This window comes from Engystomops pustulosus, chromosome 2, assembly GCF_040894005.1.
Source record: "Engystomops pustulosus chromosome 2, aEngPut4.maternal, whole genome shotgun sequence".
In the NCBI taxonomy this organism is placed as follows: domain Eukaryota; kingdom Metazoa; phylum Chordata; class Amphibia; order Anura; family Leptodactylidae; genus Engystomops; species Engystomops pustulosus.
In genome coordinates this window covers 3,054,443-3,073,134 of record NC_092412.1, presented here as the reverse complement: position 1 = coordinate 3,073,134, position 18,692 = coordinate 3,054,443, and the positions used below count along the sequence as shown (strand labels likewise).

Genomic DNA, 18,692 nt, shown 5'->3' with positions numbered 1-18,692 from the left:
TACCGGTATATGACACGTCCCCTCAGACATTACCGGTATATGACACCTCCCCTCAGACATTACCGGTATATGACACGTCTCCTCAGACATTACCGGTATATGACACGTCCCCCATCAGACATTACCGGTATATGACACGTCCCCCCTCAGACATTACCGGTATATGACACGCCCCCTCAGACATTACCGGTATATGACACGCCCCCTCAGACATTACCGGTATATGACACCTCCCCCCTCAGACATTATCGGTATATGACACGCCCCCTCAGACATTACCGGTATATGACACCTCCCCTCAGACATTACCGGTATATGACACGTCCCCCCTCAGACATTACCGGTATATGACACGTCCCCTCAGACATTACCGGTATATGACACCTCCCCTCAGACATTACCGGTATATGACACGTCTCCTCAGACATTACCGGTATATGACACGTCCCCCATCAGACATTACCGGTATATGACACGTCCCCCCTCAGACATTACCGGTATATGACACGTCCCCCCTCAGACATTACCGGTATATGACACGTCCCCCCTCAGACATTACCGGTATATGACACGTCCCCTCAGACATTACCGGTATATGACACCTCCCCTCAGACATTACCGGTATATGACACGTCCCCCCTCAGACATTACCGGTATATGACACGTCCCCCCTCAGACATTACCGGTATATGACACATCCCCTCAGACATTACCGGTATATATGACACCTCCCCCCTCAGACATTACCGGTATGACACCTCCCCCCTCAGACATTACCGGTATATGACACCTCCCCCCTCAGACATTACCGGTATATGACACCTCCCCCCTCAGACATTACCGTTATAAGACACGTCCCCCCTCAGACATTATCGGTATATGACACGCCCCCTCAGACATTACCGGTATATGACACGTCCCCCCTCAGACATTACCGGTATATGACACGTCCCCCCTCAGACATTACCGGTATATGACACGTCCCCTCAGACATTACCGGTATATGACACGTCCCCCCTCAGACATTACCGGTATATGACACGCCCCCTCAGACATTACCGGTATATGACACGCCCCCTCAGACATTACCGGTATATGACACGCCCCCTCAGACATTACCGGTATATGACACGTCCCCTCAGACATTACCGGTATATGACACGCCCCCTCAGACATTACCGGTATATGACACGCCCCCTCAGACATTACCGGTATATGACACGCCCCCTCAGACATTACCGGTATATGACACGCCCCCTCAGACATTACCGGTATATGACACGTCCCCTCAGACATTACCGGTATATGACACGCCCCCTCAGACATTACCGGTATATGACACGTCCCCTCAGACATTACTGGTATATGACACCTCCCCCCTCAGACATTACCGGTATATGACACCTCCCCTCAGACATTACCGGTATATGACACGTCCCCCCAGACATTACCGGTATATGACACCTCCCCCCTCAGACATTACCGGTATATGACACCTCCCCCCTCAGACATTACCGGTATATGACACCTCCCCCCTCAGACATTACCGGTATATGACACGCCCCCTCAGACATTACCGGTATATGACACGTCTCCTCAGACATTACCGGTATATGACACGTCCCCCCTCAGACATTACCGGTATATGACACGTCCCCTCAGACATTACCGGTATATGACACGTCTCCTCAGACATTACCGGTATATGACACGTCCCCCCTCAGACATTACCGGTATATGACACGCCCCCTCAGACATTACCGGTATATGACACGTCCCCTCAGACATTACCGGTATATGACACGTCCCCCCTCAGACATTACCGGTATATGACACGCCCCCTCAGACATTACCGGTATATGACACGTCCCCTCAGACATTACCGGTATATGACACCTCCCCTCAGACATTACCGGTATATGACACGCCCCCTCAGACATTATCGGTATATGACACCTCCCCTCAGACATTACCGGTATATGACACCTCCCCCCTCAGACATTACCGGTATATGACACGCCCCCTCAGACATTACCGGTATATGACACGTCCCCTCAGACATTACCGGTATATGACACGCCCCCTCAGACATTACCGGTATATGACACGTCCCCTCAGACATTACCGGTATATGACACCTCCCCCCTCAGACATTACCGGTATATGACACCTCCCCTCAGACATTACCGGTATATGACACGCCCCCTCAGACATTACCGGTATATGACACCTCCCCCCTCAGACATTACCGGTATATGACACCTCCCCTCAGACATTACCGGTATATGACACGCCCCCTCAGACATTACCGGTATATGACACGTCCCCCCTCAGACATTACCGGTATATGACACCTCCCCTCAGACATTACCGGTATATGACACGTCCCCCCAGACATTACCGGTATATGACACCTCCCCCCTCAGACATTACCGGTATATGACACCTCCCCCCTCAGACATTACCGGTATATGACACCTCCCCCCTCAGACATTACCGGTATATGACACGCCCCCTCAGACATTACCGGTATATGACACCTCCCCCCTCAGACATTACCGGTATATGACACCTCCCCCCTCAGACATTACCGGTATATGACACGTCCCCTCAGACATTACCGGTATATGACACGTCCCCTCAGACATTACCGGTATGTGACACGTCCCCCCTCAGACATTACCGGTATATGACACCTCCCCCCTCAGACATTACCGGTATATGACACGTCCCCTCAGACATTACCGGTATATGACACGTCTCCTCAGACATTACCGGTATATGACACGTCCCCCCTCAGACATTACCGGTATATGACACGCCCCCTCAGACATTACCGGTATATGACACGTCCCCTCAGACATTACCGGTATATGACACGTCCCCCCTCAGACATTACCGGTATATGACACGCCCCCTCAGACATTACCGGTATATGACACGTCCCCTCAGACATTACCGGTATATGACACCTCCCCTCAGACATTACCGGTATATGACACGCCCCCTCAGACATTATCGGTATATGACACGCCCCCTCAGACATTACCGGTATATGACACCTCCCCCCTCAGACATTACCGGTATATGACACCTCCCCCCTCAGACATTACCGGTATATGACACGCCCCCTCAGACATTACCGGTATATGACACGTCCCCTCAGACATTACCGGTATATGACACGCCCCCTCAGACATTACCGGTATATGACACGTCCCCTCAGACATTACCGGTATATGACACCTCCCCCCTCAGACATTACCGGTATATGACACCTCCCCTCAGACATTACCGGTATATGACACCTCCCCCCTCAGACATTACCGGTATATGACACCTCCCCCCTCAGACATTACCGGTATATGACACCTCCCCTCAGACATTACCGGTATATGACACCTCCCCCCTCAGACATTACCGGTATATGACACCTCCCCCCACAGACATTACCGGTATATGACACCTCCCTCCTCAGACATTACCGGTATATGACACCTCCCCTCAGACATTACCGGTATATGACACGCCCCCTCAGACATTACCGGTATATGACACCTCCCCCCTCAGACATTACCGGTATGTGACTTGTCACACTTTGCTGTAGCTGTATGATACCAATCAGGTGATTTGTTCAGTCTGGATCCACCCCATTTCTGTCACATGACATAGATCACATGATTTGGGTCACATGATTCGGGTCACATGATTCGGGTCACATGATGGTTTCGGCTTGTGATTGGGCGTTTTTCAGGAAATGATGTCACTAGATTTTGGCCACTTCAGGTGTTTTATATAAATATGTGAAGCAGAGGGCAGGGAGGCCACGTCCCCGGCCACGTTAGGAGGTTTCACATGTTTTATGCTACATCTGGCTTAGACTGAATGGAGGATCCAGGATTTTATCTTTGTGTCCTGAGGAGCGCGTCCCTTCCCTTGGACCATGTTCACACCAGCGCACCGTGCAGTCTCCTCTCTCCCGGACGCCTCCGCTGCTCCAGCGCATCATAAGGTGAGAGCAAAGTATTCCCATGTAAATACATAACTGTAACTGCACAGAGCACAGAGCACAGCAGTGTGAGGTGTAACTACATGTCTCTCCAGAGAGCACAGAGCACAGCAGTGTGAGGTATGACTACATGTCTCTCCAGAGAGCACAGAGCACAGAGCACAGCAGTGTGAGGTGCGGCTACATGTCTCTCCAGAGAGCACAGAGCACAGCAGTGTGAGGTGTGACTACATGTCTCTCCAGAGAGCACAGAGCACAGCAGTGTGAGGTGTGACTACATGTCTCTCCAGAGAGCACAGAGCACAGCAGTGTGAGGTGTGACTACATGTCTCTCCAGAGAGCGCAGAGCACAGCAGTGTGAGGTGTGACTACATGTCTCTCCAGAGAGCACAGAGCACAGCAGTGTGAGGTGTGACTACATGTCTCTCCAGAGAGCGCAGAGCACAGCAGTGTGAGGTGTGACTACATGTCTCTCCAGAGAGCACAGAGCACAGCAGTGTGAGGTGTGACTACATGTCTCTCCAGAGAGCACAGAGCACAGCAGTGTGAGGTGTGACTACATGTCTCTCCAGAGAGCACAGAGCACAGCAGTGTGAGGTGTGACTACATGTCTCTCCAGAGAGCACAGAGCACAGCAGTGTGAGGTGTGACTACATGTCTCTCCAGAGAGCGCAGAGCACAGCAGTGTGAGGTGTGACTACATGTCTCTCCAGAGAGCACAGCAGTGTGAGGTGTGACTACATGTCTCTCCAGAGAGCACAGAGCACAGCAGTGTGAGGTGTGACTACATGTCTCTCCAGAGAGCACAGAGCACAGCAGTGTGAGGTATGGCTACATGTCTCTCCAGAGAGCGCAGAGCACAGCAGTGTGAGGTGTGGCTAAATGTCTCTCCAGAGAGCGCAGAGCACAGCAGTGTGAGGTGTGACTACATGTCTCTCCAGAGAGTGCAGAGCACAGAAGTGTGAGGTGTGACTACATGTCTCTCCAGAGAGCGCAGAGCACAGCAGTGTGAGGTGTGACTACATGTCTCTCCAGAGAGCGCAGGAGTGTGAGGTGTGACTACATGTCTCTCCAGAGAGCGCAGAGCACAGCAGTGTGAGGTGTGACTACATGTCTCTCCAGAGAGCGCAGAGCACAGCAGTGTGAGGTGTGACTACATGTCTCTCCAGAGAGCGCAGGAGTGTGAGGTGTGACTACATGTCTCTCCAGAGAGCGCAGAGCACAGCAGTGTGAGGTGTGACTACATGTCTCTCCAGAGAGCGCAGAGCACAGCAGTGTGAGGTGTGACTACATGTCTCTCCAGAGAGCGCAGGAGTGTGAGGTGTGACTACATGTCTCTCCAGAGAGCGCAGAGCACAGCAGTGTGAGGTGTGACTACATGTCTCTCCAGAGAGCGCAGAGCACAGCAGTGTGAGGTGTGACTACATGTCTCTCCAGAGAGCGCAGAGCACAGCAGTGTGAGGTGTGACTACATGTCTCTCCAGAGAGCGCAGAGCACAGCAGTGTGAGGTGTGACTACATGTCTCTCCAGAGAGCGCAGAGCACAGCAGTGTGAGGTGTGACTACATGTCTCTCCAGAGAGCGCAGAGCACAGCAGTGTGAGGTGTGACTACATGTCTCTCCAGAGAGCGCAGAGCACAGCAGTGTGAGGTGTGACTACATGTCTCTCCAGAGAGCACAGAGCACAGCAGTGTGAGGTATGACTACATGTCTCTCCAGAGAGCGCAGGAGTGTGAGGTGTGACTACATGTCTCTCCAGAGAGCGCAGAGCACAGCAGTGTGAGGTATGACTACATGTCTCTCCAGAGAGCACAGAGCACAGCAGTGTGAGGTGTGACTACATGTCTCTCCAAAGAGCACAGAGCACAGCAGTGTGAGGTATGACTACATGTCTCTCCAGAGAGCGCAGAGCACAGCAGTGTGAGGTGTGACTACATGTCTCTCCAGAGAGCGCAGAGCACAGCAGTGTGAGGTGTGACTACATGTCTCTCCAGAGGGCGCAGAGCACAGCAGTGTGAGGTGTGACTACATGTCTCTCCAGAGAGCACAGCAGTGTGAGGTGTGACTACATGTCTCTCCAGAGAGCGCAGAGCACAGCAGTGTGAGGTGTGACTACATGTCTCTCCAGAGAGCGCAGAGCACAGCAGTGTGAGGTGTGACTACATGTCTCTCCAGAGAGCGCAGAGCACAGCAGTGTGAGGTGTGACTACATGTTTCTCCAGAGAGCACAGAGCACAGCAGTGTGAGGTGTGACTACATGTCTCTCCAGAGAGCACAGAGCACAGCAGTGTGAGGTGTGACTACATGTCTCTCCAGAGAGCACAGAGCACAGCAGTGTGAGGTGTGACTACATGTCTCTCCAGAGAGCACAGAGCACAGCAGTGTGAGGTATGACTACATGTCTCTCCAGAGAGCACAGAGCACAGCAGTGGGAGGTGTGACTACATGTCTCTCCAGAGAGCGCAGAGCACAGCAGTGTGAGGTGTGGCTACATGTCTCTCCAGAGAGCGCAGAGCACAGCAGTGTGAGGTATGACTACATGTCTCTCCAGAGAGCGCAGAGCACAGCAGTGTGAGGTGTGACTACATGTCCCTCCAGAGAGCGCAGAGCACAGCAGTGTGAGGTGTGACTACATGTCTCTCCAGAGAGCGCAGAGCACAGCAGTGTGAGGTGTGACTACATGTCTCTCCAGAGAGCACAGAGCACAGCAGTGTGAGGTGTGACTACATGTCTCTCCAGAGACCGCAGAGCACAGCAGTGTGAGGTGTGACTACATGTCTCTCCAGAGAGCACAGAGCACAGCAGTGTGAGGTGTGACTACATGTCTCTCCAGAGAGCGCAGAGCACAGCAGTGTGAGGTGTGACTACATGTCTCTCCAGAGAGCACAGAGCACAGCAGTGTGAGGTATGGCTACATGTCTCTCCAGAGAGCACAGAGCACAGCAGTGTGAGGTGTGACTACATGTCTCTCCAGAGCGGCGCTGCTCTCAGGATAAGGGGGATCAGCCCTTTGGGGGGGCCCCTGTCTCCGATATGTAAAATGAGATCCAGTCCCTGCGCTGTGCTCCGGGGGTGCGGATGATGTGTAATGGAGCGGAGATTATAACCAGATAATATATAACGACTCGGAGGAATAAATCCTGTAATTTCTAGAACGGATGAAATTATCTAGATAAACATTTATACTCCAGTCACATCCAGAGCTGCAATCACCCACAATGCACTGATAATGCATTGTATACGGGGCTTTCCCTGCAGCCTCCTGGCACTGGGTGGATTATTAGATCGCCCCTCCTCCCCCCCTCGTGTTGCGCTGATTGTTATCGGCTGATATATTCATATTATTATATACTTGACCTTAAAATATAATAAGGTCATTCCACCGTCCAATAATCTCTGGGATATAATCTACATCTGATTCCATAGTCTGGTAATAATGTTACTATATAGAAGAGAGCACAACACTGCCCCCTATGCCCCCCACCAGTAATTACCATGTAACACTGCCCCCTATGCCCCCCACCAGTAATTACCATGTAATACTGCCCCCTATGCCCATCACCAGTAATTACCATGTAATACTGCCCCCTATGCCCCCCACCAGTAATTACCATGTAATACTGCCCCCTATGCCCCTCACCAGTAATTACCATGTAATACTGCCCCCTATGCCCCCCACCAGTAATTACCATGTAATACTGCCCCCTATGCCCCTCACCAGTAATTACCATGTAATACTGCCCCCTATGCCCCCCACCAGTAATTACCATGTAATACTGCCCCCTATGCTCCCCACCAGTAATTACCATGTAATACTGCCCCCTATGCTCCCCACCAGTAATTACCATGTAATACTGCCCCCTATGCCCCCCACCAGTAATTACCATGTAATACTGCCCCCAATGCCCCCCACCAGTAATTACCATGTAATACTGCCCCCTATGCCCCCCACCAGTAATTACCATGTAATACTGCCCCCAATGCCCCCCACCAGTAATTACCATGTAATACTGCCCCCTATGCCCATCACCAGTAATTACCATGTAATACCGCCCCCTATGCCCCCCACCAGTAATTACCATGTAATACTGCCCCCTATGCCCCTCACCAGTAATTACCATGTAATACTGCCCCCTATGCCCATCACCAGTAATTACCATGTAATACTGCCCCCTATGCTCCCCACCAGTAATTACCATGTAACACTGCCCCCTATGCCCCTCACCAGTAATTACCATGTAACACTGCCCCCTATGCCCCCCACCAGTAATTACCATGTAATACCGCCCCCTATGCCCCCCACCAGTAATTACCATGTAATACTGCCCCCTATGCCCCCCACCAGTAATTACCATGTAACACTGCCCCCTATGCCCCCCACCAGTAATTACCATGTAATACTGCCCCCTATGCCCCCCACCAGTAATTACCATGTAATACTGCCCCCTATGCCCCCCACCAGTAATTACCATGTAACACTGCCCCCTATGCCCCCCACCAGTAATTACCATGTAATACTGCCCCCTATGCTCCTCACCAGTAATTACCATGTAATACTGCCCCCTACGCCCCCCACCAGTAATTACCATGTAATACTGCCCCCTATGCCCATCACCAGTAATTACCATGTAATACTGCCCCCTATGCCCCCCACCAGTAATTACCATGTAATACTGCCCCCTATGCCCCCCACCAGTAATTACCATGTAATACTGCCCCCTATGCCCCCCACCAGTAATTACCATGTAATACTGCCCCCTATGCCCCCCACCAGTAATTACCATGTAATACTGCCCCCTATGCTCCTCACCAGTAATTACCATGTAACACTGCCCCCTATGCCCCCCACCAGTAATTACCATGTAATACTGCCCCCTATGCCCCCCACCAGTAATTACCATGTAATACTGCCCCCTATGCCCCTCACCAGTAATTACCATGTAACACTGCCCCCTATGCCCCCCACCAGTAATTACCATGTAATACTGCCCCCTATGCCCCCCACCAGTAATTACCATGTAACACTGCCCCCTATGCCCCCCACCAGTAATTACCATGTAATACTGCCCCCTATGCCCCCCACCAGTAATTACCATGTAACACTGCCCCCTATGCCCCCCACCAGTAATTACCATGTAATACTGCCCCCTATGCTCCCCACCAGTAATTACCATGTAATACTGCCCCCTATGCCCCCCACCAGTAATTACCATGTAATACTGCCCCCTATGCCCCCCACCAGTAATTACCATGTAATACTGCCCCCTATGCCCCCCACCAGTAATTACCATGTAATACTGCCCCCTATGCCCCTCACCAGTAATTACCATGTAATACTGCCCCCTATGCCTCCCACCAGTAATTACCATGTAACACTGCCCCCTATGCCCCCCACCAGTAATTACCATGTAATACCGCCCCCTATGCCCCCCACCAGTAATTACCATGTAATACCGCCCCCTATGCCCCCCACCAGTAATTACCATGTAATACTGCCCCCTATGCCCCCCACCAGTAATTACCATGTAATACTGCCCCCTATGCCCCTCACCAGTAATTACCATGTAATACTGCCCCCTATGCCCCCCACCAGTAATTACCATGTAATACTGCCCCCTATGCCCCCCACCAGTAATTACCATGTAATACTGCCCCCTATGCCCCCCACCAGTAATTACCATGTAACACTGCCCCCTATGCCCCCCACCAGTAATTACCATGTAATACTGCCCCCTATGCCCCCCACCAGTAATTACCATGTAATACTGCCCCCTATGCCCCCCACCAGTAATTACCATGTAATACTGCCCCCTATGCCCCCCACCAGTAATTACCATGTAATACTGCCCCCTATGCTCCCCACCAGTAATTACCATGTAACACTGCCCCCTATGCCCCTCACCAGTAATTACCATGTAACACTGCCCCCTATGCCCCCCACCAGTAATTACCATGTAATACTGCCCCCTATGCCCATCACCAGTAATTACCATGTAATACTGCCCCCTATGCCCCCCACCAGTAATTACCATGTAATACTGCCCCCTATGCCCCCCACCAGTAATTACCATGTAATACTGCCCCCTATGCTCCCCACCAGTAATTACCATGTAACACTGCCCCCTATGCCCCCCACCAGTAATTACCATGTAATACTGCCCCCTATGCTCCCCACCAGTAATTACCATGTAATACTGCCCCCTATGCCCCCCACCAGTAATTACCATGTAATACTGCCCCCTATGCCCCCCACCAGTAATTACCATGTAACACTGCCCCCTATGCCTCCCACCAGTAATTATCATGTAATACTGCCCCCTATGCCCCCCACCAGTAATTACCATGTAATACTGCCCCCTATGCCCCCCACCAGTAATTACCATGTAATACTGCCCCCTATGCCCCCCACCAGTAATTACCATGTAATACTGCCCCCTATGCTCCTCACCAGTAATTACCATGTAACACTGCCCCCTATGCTCCTCACCAGTAATTACCATGTAATACTGCCCCCTATGCCTCCCACCAGTAATTACCATGTAATACTGCCCCCTATGCCCCCCACCAGTAATTACCATGTAATACTGCCCCCTATGCCCCTCACCAGTAATTACCATGTAATACTGCCCCCTATGCCCCCCACCAGTAATTACCATGTAATACTGCCCCCTATGCCCCCCACCAGTAATTACCATGTAATACCGCCCCCTATGCCCCCCCACCAGTAATTACCATGTAATACTGCCCCCTATGCCCCCCACCAGTAATTACCATGTAATACTGCCCCCTATGCCCCTCACCAGTAATTACCATGTAATACTGCCCCCTATGCCCCCCACCAGTAATTACCATGTAATACTGCCCCCTATGCCCCCCACCAGTAATTACCATGTAATACTGCCCCCTATGCCCCCCACCCGTAATTACCATGTAATACTGCCCCCTATGCCCCCCACCAGTAATTACCATGTAATACTGCCCCCTATGCCCCCCACCAGTAATTACCATGTAACACTGCCCCCTATGCCCCCCACCAGTAATTACCATGTAACACTGCCCCCTATGCCCCCCACCAGTAATTACCATGTAATACTGCCCCCTATGCCCCCCACCAGTAATTACCATGTAACACTGCCCCCTATGCCCCCCACCAGTAATTATCATGTAACACTGCCCCCTATGCCCCCCACCAGTAATTACCATGTAATACTGCCCCCTATGCCCCCCACCAGTAATTACCATGTAACACTGCCCCCTATGCCCCCCACCAGTAATTACCATGTAATACTGCCCCCTATGCCCCCCACCAGTAATTACCATGTAACACTGCCCCCTATGCCCCCCACCAGTAATTACCATGTAATACTGCCCCCTATGCTCCCCACCAGTAATTACCATGTAATACTGCCCCCTATGCCCCCCACCAGTAATTACCATGTAATACTGCCCCCTATGCCCCTCACCAGTAATTACCATGTAATACTGCCCCCTATGCCCCCCACCAGTAATTACCATGTAACACTGCCCCCTATGCTCCCCACCAGTAATTACCATGTAATACTGCCCCCTATGCCCCTCACCAGTAATTACCATGTAATACTGCCCCCTATGCCCCCCACCAGTAATTACCATGTAATACTGCCCCCTATGCCCCCCACCAGTAATTACCATGTAATACTGCCCCCTATGCCCCCCACCAGTAATTACCATGTAATACTGCCCCCTATGCCCCCCACCAGTAATTACCATGTAATACTGCCCCCTATGCCCCCCACCAGTAATTACCATGTAACACTGCCCCCTACGCCCCTCACCAGTAATTACCATGTAATACTGCCCCCTATGCCCCCCACCAGTAATTACCATGTAACACTGCCCCCTATGGCCCCCACCAGTAATTACCATGTAATACTGCCCCCTATGGCCCCCACCAGTAATTACCATGTAATACTGCCCCCTATGCTCCTCACCAGTAATTACCATGTAATACTGCCCCCTATGCCCCCCACCAGTAATTACCATGTAATACTGCCCCCTATGCCCCCCACCAGTAATTACCATGTAATACTGCCCCCTATGCCCCCCACCAGTAATTACCATGTAATACTGCCCCCTATGCCCCCCACCAGTAATTACCATGTAATACTGCCCCCTATGCCCCCCACCAGTAATTACCATGTAACACTGCCCCCTATGCCCCCCACCAGTAATTACCATGTAATACTGCCCCCTATGCTCCCCACCAGTAATTACCATGTAATACTGCCCCCTATGCCCCTCACCAGTAATTACCATGTAATACTGCCCCCTATGCCCCTCACCAGTAATTACCATGTAATACTGCCCCCTATGCCCCCCACCAGTAATTACCATGTAACACCGCCCCCTATGCCCCCCACCAGTAATTACCATGTAATACCGCCCCCTATGCCCCCCACCAGTAATTACCATGTAATACCGCCCCCTATGCTCCCCACCAGTAATTACCATGTAATACTGCCCCCTATGCCCCCCACCAGTAATTACCATGTAATACTGCCCCCTATGCCCCCCACCAGTAATTACCATGTAATACTGCCCCCTATGCCCCCCACCAGTAATTACCATGTAACACTGCCCCCTATGCTCCCCACCAGTAATTACCATGTAATACTGCCCCCTATGCCCCCCACCAGTAATTACCATGTAATACTGCCCCCTATGCCCCCCACCAGTAATTACCATGTAATACTGCCCCCTATGCCCCCCACCAGTAATTACCATGTAACACTGCCCCCTATGCCCCCCACCAGTAATTACCATGTAATACTGCCCCCTATGCCCCCCACCAGTAATTACCATGTAATACTGCCCCCTATGCCCCCCACCAGTAATTACCATGTAACACTGCCCCCTATGCTCCCCACCAGTAATTACCATGTAACACTGCCCCCTATGCCCCTCACCAGTAATTACCATGTAACACTGCCCCCTATGCCCCCCACCAGTAATTACCATGTAATACCGCCCCCTATGCCCCCACCAGTAATTACCATGTAATACCGCCCCCTATGCCCCCACCAGTAATTACCATGTAATACTGCCCCCTATGCCCCCCACCAGTAATTACCATGTAATACTGCCCCCTATGCCCCCCACCAGTAATTACCATGTAATACTGCCCCCTATGCCCCCCACCAGTAATTACCATGTAATACTGCCCCCTATGCCCCCCCACCAGTAATTACCATGTAATACTGCCCCCTATGCCCCCCACCAGTAATTACCATGTAATACTGCCCCCTATGCCCCCCACCAGTAATTACCATGTAATACCGCCCCCTATGCCCCCCACCAGTAATTACCATGTAACACTGCCCCCTATGCCCCCCCACCAGTAATTACCATGTAATACTGCCCCCTATGCCCCCCACCAGTAATTACCATGTAATACTGCCCCCTATGCCCCCCACCAGTAATTACCATGTAATACTGCCCCCTATGCCCCCCACCAGTAATTACCATGTAATACTGCCCCCTATGCCCCTCACCAGTAATTACCATGTAATACTGCCCCCTATGCCCCCCACCAGTAATTACCATGTAATACTGCCCCCTATGCCCCCCACCAGTAATTACCATGTAATACTGCCCCCTATGCCCCCCACCCGTAATTACCATGTAATACTGCCCCCTATGCCCCCCACCAGTAATTACCATGTAATACTGCCCCCTATGCCCCCCACCAGTAATTACCATGTAACACTGCCCCCTATGCCCCCCACCAGTAATTACCATGTAACACTGCCCCCTATGCCCCCCACCAGTAATTACCATGTAATACTGCCCCCTATGCCCCCCACCAGTAATTACCATGTAACACTGCCCCCTATGCCCCCCCCCACCAGTAATTACCATGTAATACTGCCCCCTATGCCCCCCACCAGTAATTACCATGTAACACTGCCCCCTATGCCCCCCACCAGTAATTACCATGTAATACTGCCCCCTATGCCCCTCACCAGTAATTACCATGTAATACTGCCCCCTATGCCCCTCACCAGTAATTACCATGTAATACTGCCCCCTATGCCCCCCACCAGTAATTACCATGTAATACTGCCCCCTATGCCCCCCACCAGTAATTACCATGTAATACTGCCCCCTATGCCCCCCACCAGTAATTACCATGTAATACTGCCCCCTATGCCCCCCACCAGTAATTACCATGTAATACTGCCCCCTATGCCCCCCACCAGTAATTACCATGTAATACTGCCCCCTATGCCCCCCACCAGTAATTACCATGTAATACTGCCCCCTATGCCCCCCACCAGTAATTACCATGTAATACTGCCCCCTATGCCCCCCACCAGTAATTACCATGTAATACTGCCCCCTATGCCCCCCACCAGTAATTACCATGTAACACTGCCCCCTATGCCCCCCACCAGTAATTACCATGTAACACTGCCCCCTATGCCCCCCACCAGTAATTACCATGTAATACTGCCCCCTATGCCCCCCACCAGTAATTACCATGTAATACTGCCCCCTATGCCCCCCACCAGTAATTACCATGTAACACTGCCCCCTATGCCCCCCACCAGTAATTACCATGTAATACTGCCCCCTATGCCCCCCACCAGTAATTACCATGTAATACTGCCCCCTATGCCCCCCACCAGTAATTACCATGTAATACTGCCCCCTATGCCCCCCACCAGTAATTACCATGTAACACTGCCCCCTATGCCCCCCACCAGTAATTACCATGTAATACTGCCCCCTATGCCCCCCACCAGTAATTACCATGTAATACTGCCCCCTATGCCCCCCACCCGTAATTACCATGTAACACTGCCCCCTATGCCCCCCACCAGTAATTACCATGTAATACCGCCCCCTATGCCCCCCACCAGTAATTACCATGTAATACTGCCCCCTATGCCCCCCACCAGTAATTACCATGTAATACTGCCCCCTATGCCCCCACCAGTAACTACCATGTAATACTGCCCCCTATGCTCCTCACCAGTAATTACCATGTAATACTGCCACCTATGCCCCCCACCAGTAATTACCATGTAATACTGCCCCCTATGCCCCCCACCAGTAATTACCATGTAATACTGCCCCCTATGCCCCCACCAGTAATTACCATGTAATACTGCCCCCTATGCCCCCCACCAGTAATTACCATGTAATACTGCCCCCTATGCCCCCCACCAGTAATTACCATGTAATACTGCCCCCTATGCCCCCCACCAGTAATTACCATGTAACACTGCCCCCTATGCCCCTCACCAGTAATTACCATGTAATACTGCCCCCTATGCCCCCCACCAGTAATTACCATGTAATACTGCCCCCTATGCCCCCCACCAGTAATTACCATGTAATACTGCTCCCTATGCCCCCCACCAGTAATTACCATGTAATACTGCCCCCTATGCCCCCCACCAGTAATTACCATGTAATACTGCCCCCTATGCCCCCACCAGTAATTACCATGTAATACTGCCCCCTATGCCCCCCACCAGTAATTACCATGTAATACTGCCCCCTATGCCCCCCACCAGTAATTACCATGTAATACTGCCCCCTATGCCCCCCACCAGTAATTACCATGTAATACTGCCCCCTATGCCCCCCACCAGTAATTACCATGTAATACTGCCCCCTATGCCCATCACCAGTAATTACCATGTAATACTGCCCCCTATGCCCCCCACCAGTAATTACCATGTAATACTGCCCCCTATGCCCCCCACCAGTAATTACCATGTAATACTGCCCCCTATGCCCCCCACCAGTAATTACCATGTAATACTGCCCCCTATGCCCCCCACCAGTAATTACCATGTAATACTGCCCCCTATGCCCCCCACCAGTAATTACCATGTAATACTGCCCCCTATGCCCATCACCAGTAATTACCATGTAACACTGCCCCCTATGCCCCCCACCAGTAATTACCATGTAATACTGCCCCCTATGCCCCCCACCAGTAATTACCATGTAATACTGCCCCCTATGCCCCCCACCAGTAATTACCATGTAATACTGCCCCCTATGCTCCCCACCAGTAATTACCATGTAATACTGCCCCCTATGCCCCCCACCAGTAATTACCATGTAATACTGCCCCCTATGCCCCCCACCAGTAATTACCATGTAATACTGCCCCCTATGCCCCCCACCAGTAATTACCATGTAATACTGCCCCCTATGCCCCCCACCAGTAATTACCATGTAATACTGCCCCCTATGCCCCCCACCAGTAATTACCATGTAATACTGCCCCCTATGCCCCCCACCAGTAATTACCATGTAATACTGCCCCCTATGCTCCTCACCAGTAATTACCATGTAACACTGCCCCCTATGCCCCCCACCAGTAATTACCATGTAACACTGCCCCCTATGCCCCCCACCAGTAATTACCATGTAATACTGCCCCCTATGCCCCCCACCAGTAATTACCATGTAATACTGCCCCCTATGCCCCCCCACCAGTAATTACCATGTAATACTGCCCCCTATGCTCCTCACCAGTAATTACCATGTAATACCGCCCCCTATGCCCCCCACCAGTAATTACCATGTAATACCGCCCCCTATGCCCCCCACCAGTAATTACCATGTAATACTGCCCCCTATGCCCCTCACCAGTAATTACCATGTAATACTGCCCCCTATGCCCCCCACCAGTAATTACCATGTAATACTGCCCCCTATGCCCCCCACCAGTAATTACCATGTAACACTGCCCCCTATGCCCCTCACCAGTAATTACCATGTAATACTGCCCCCTATGCCCCCCACCAGTAATTATCATGTAATACTGCCCCCTATGCTCCCCCCCACCAGTAATTACCATGTAATACTGCCCCCTATGCCCCCCACCAGTAATTACCATGTAATACTGCCCCCTATGGCCCCCACCAGTAATTACCATGTAATACTGCCCCCTATGCCCCCCACCAGTAATTACCATGTAATACTGCCCCCTATGCCCCCCACCAGTAATTACCATGTAATACTGCCCCCTATGCCCCCCACCAGTAATTACCATGTAATACTGCCACCTATGCCCCCCACCAGTAATTACCATGTAATACTGCCCCCTATGCCCCCCACCAGTAATTACCATGTAATACTGCCCCCTATGCCCCCCACCAGTAATTATCATGTAACACTGCCCCCTATGCCCCCCACCAGTAATTACCATGTAATACCGCCCCCTATGCTCCTCACCAGTAATTACCATGTAATACTGCCCCCTATGCCCCCCACCAGTAACCGCGGTCTCCATGGCAGTCTGGCGTCTCGTAATAGTCTCGTCTCCAGGGATCAGCGCTGACCCCCCACATACTATGACAGCAGGACAGTGAGTGCAGCTCTGGGTGTGACTGGAGTATAATACATACTATGGCATCAGTCCCTGCTCAGTGCAGCTCTGGGTGTGACTGGAGTATAATACATACTATGGCATCAGTCCCTGCTCAGTGCAGCTCTGGGTGTGACTGGAGTATAATACATACTATGACAGCGGGACTGTGAGTGCAGCTCTGGGTGTGACTGGAGTATAACACATACTATAGCATCAGTCCCTGCTCAGTGCAGCTCTGGGTGTGACTGGAGTATAATATATACTATAGCATCAGTCCCTGCTCAGTGCAGCTCTGGGTGTGACTGGAGTATAATACATACTATGACAGCGGGACTGTGAGTGCAGCTCTGGGTGTGACTGGAGTATAACACATACTATAGCATCAGTCCCTGCTCAGTGCAGCTCTGGGTGTGACTGGAGTATAATATATACTATAGCATCAGTCCCTGCTCAGTGCAGCTCTGGGTGTGACTGGAGTATAATACATACTATAGCATCAGTCCCTGCTGAGTGCAGCTTTGGGTGTGACTGGAGTATAACACATACTATAGCATCAGTCCCTGCTCAGTGCAGCTCTGGGTGTGACTGGAGTATAATACATACTATAGCATCAGTCCCTGCTCAGTGCAGCTCTGGGTGTGACTGGAGTATAATATATACTATAGCATCAGTCCCTGCTCAGTGCAGCTCTGGGTGTGACTGGAGTATAATACATACTATGACAGCGGGACTGTGAGTGCAGCTCTGGGTGTGACTGGAGTATAACACATACTATAGCATCAGTCCCTGCTCAGTGCAGCTCTGGGTGTGACTGGAGTATAATATATACTATAGCATCAGTCCCTGCTCAGTGCAGCTCTGGGTGTGACTGGAGTATAATACATACTATAGCATCAGTCCCTGCTCAGTGCAGCTCTGGGTGTGACTGGAGTATAATATATACTATAGCATCAGTCCCTGCTCAGTGCAGCTCTGGGTGTGACTGGAGTATAATACATACTATGACAGCGGGACTGTGAGTGCAGCTCTGGGTGTGACTGGAGTATAACACATACTATAGCATCAGTCCCTGCTCAGTGCAGCTCTGGGTGTGACTGGAGTATAATATATACTATAGCATCAGTCCCTGCTCAGTGCAGCTCTGGGTGTGACTGGAGTATAATACATACTATGACAGCGGGACTGTGAGTGCAGCTCTGGGTGTGACTGGAGTATAACACATACTATAGCATCAGTCCCTGCTCAGTGCAGCTCTGGGTGTGACTGGAGTATAATATATACTATAGCATCAGTCCCTGCTCAGTGCAG

At 51.3% G+C, this 18,692-nt stretch overlaps 1 long non-coding RNA gene across 1 annotated transcript in view; it reads left to right on the top strand.

Moving 5' to 3' along the window:
* Nucleotides 1-3,683: 3,683 nt before the first annotated feature.
* The window catches only part of LOC140116379 (uncharacterized), an 83,093-nt gene continuing 68,084 nt past the window's right edge, over nt 3,684-18,692 (top strand). Inside the window, exon 1 of the long non-coding RNA XR_011852744.1 lies at nt 3,684-4,012. This is a non-coding gene — a long non-coding RNA (uncharacterized lncRNA). The remainder of the gene's footprint in view (nt 4,013-18,692) is intronic.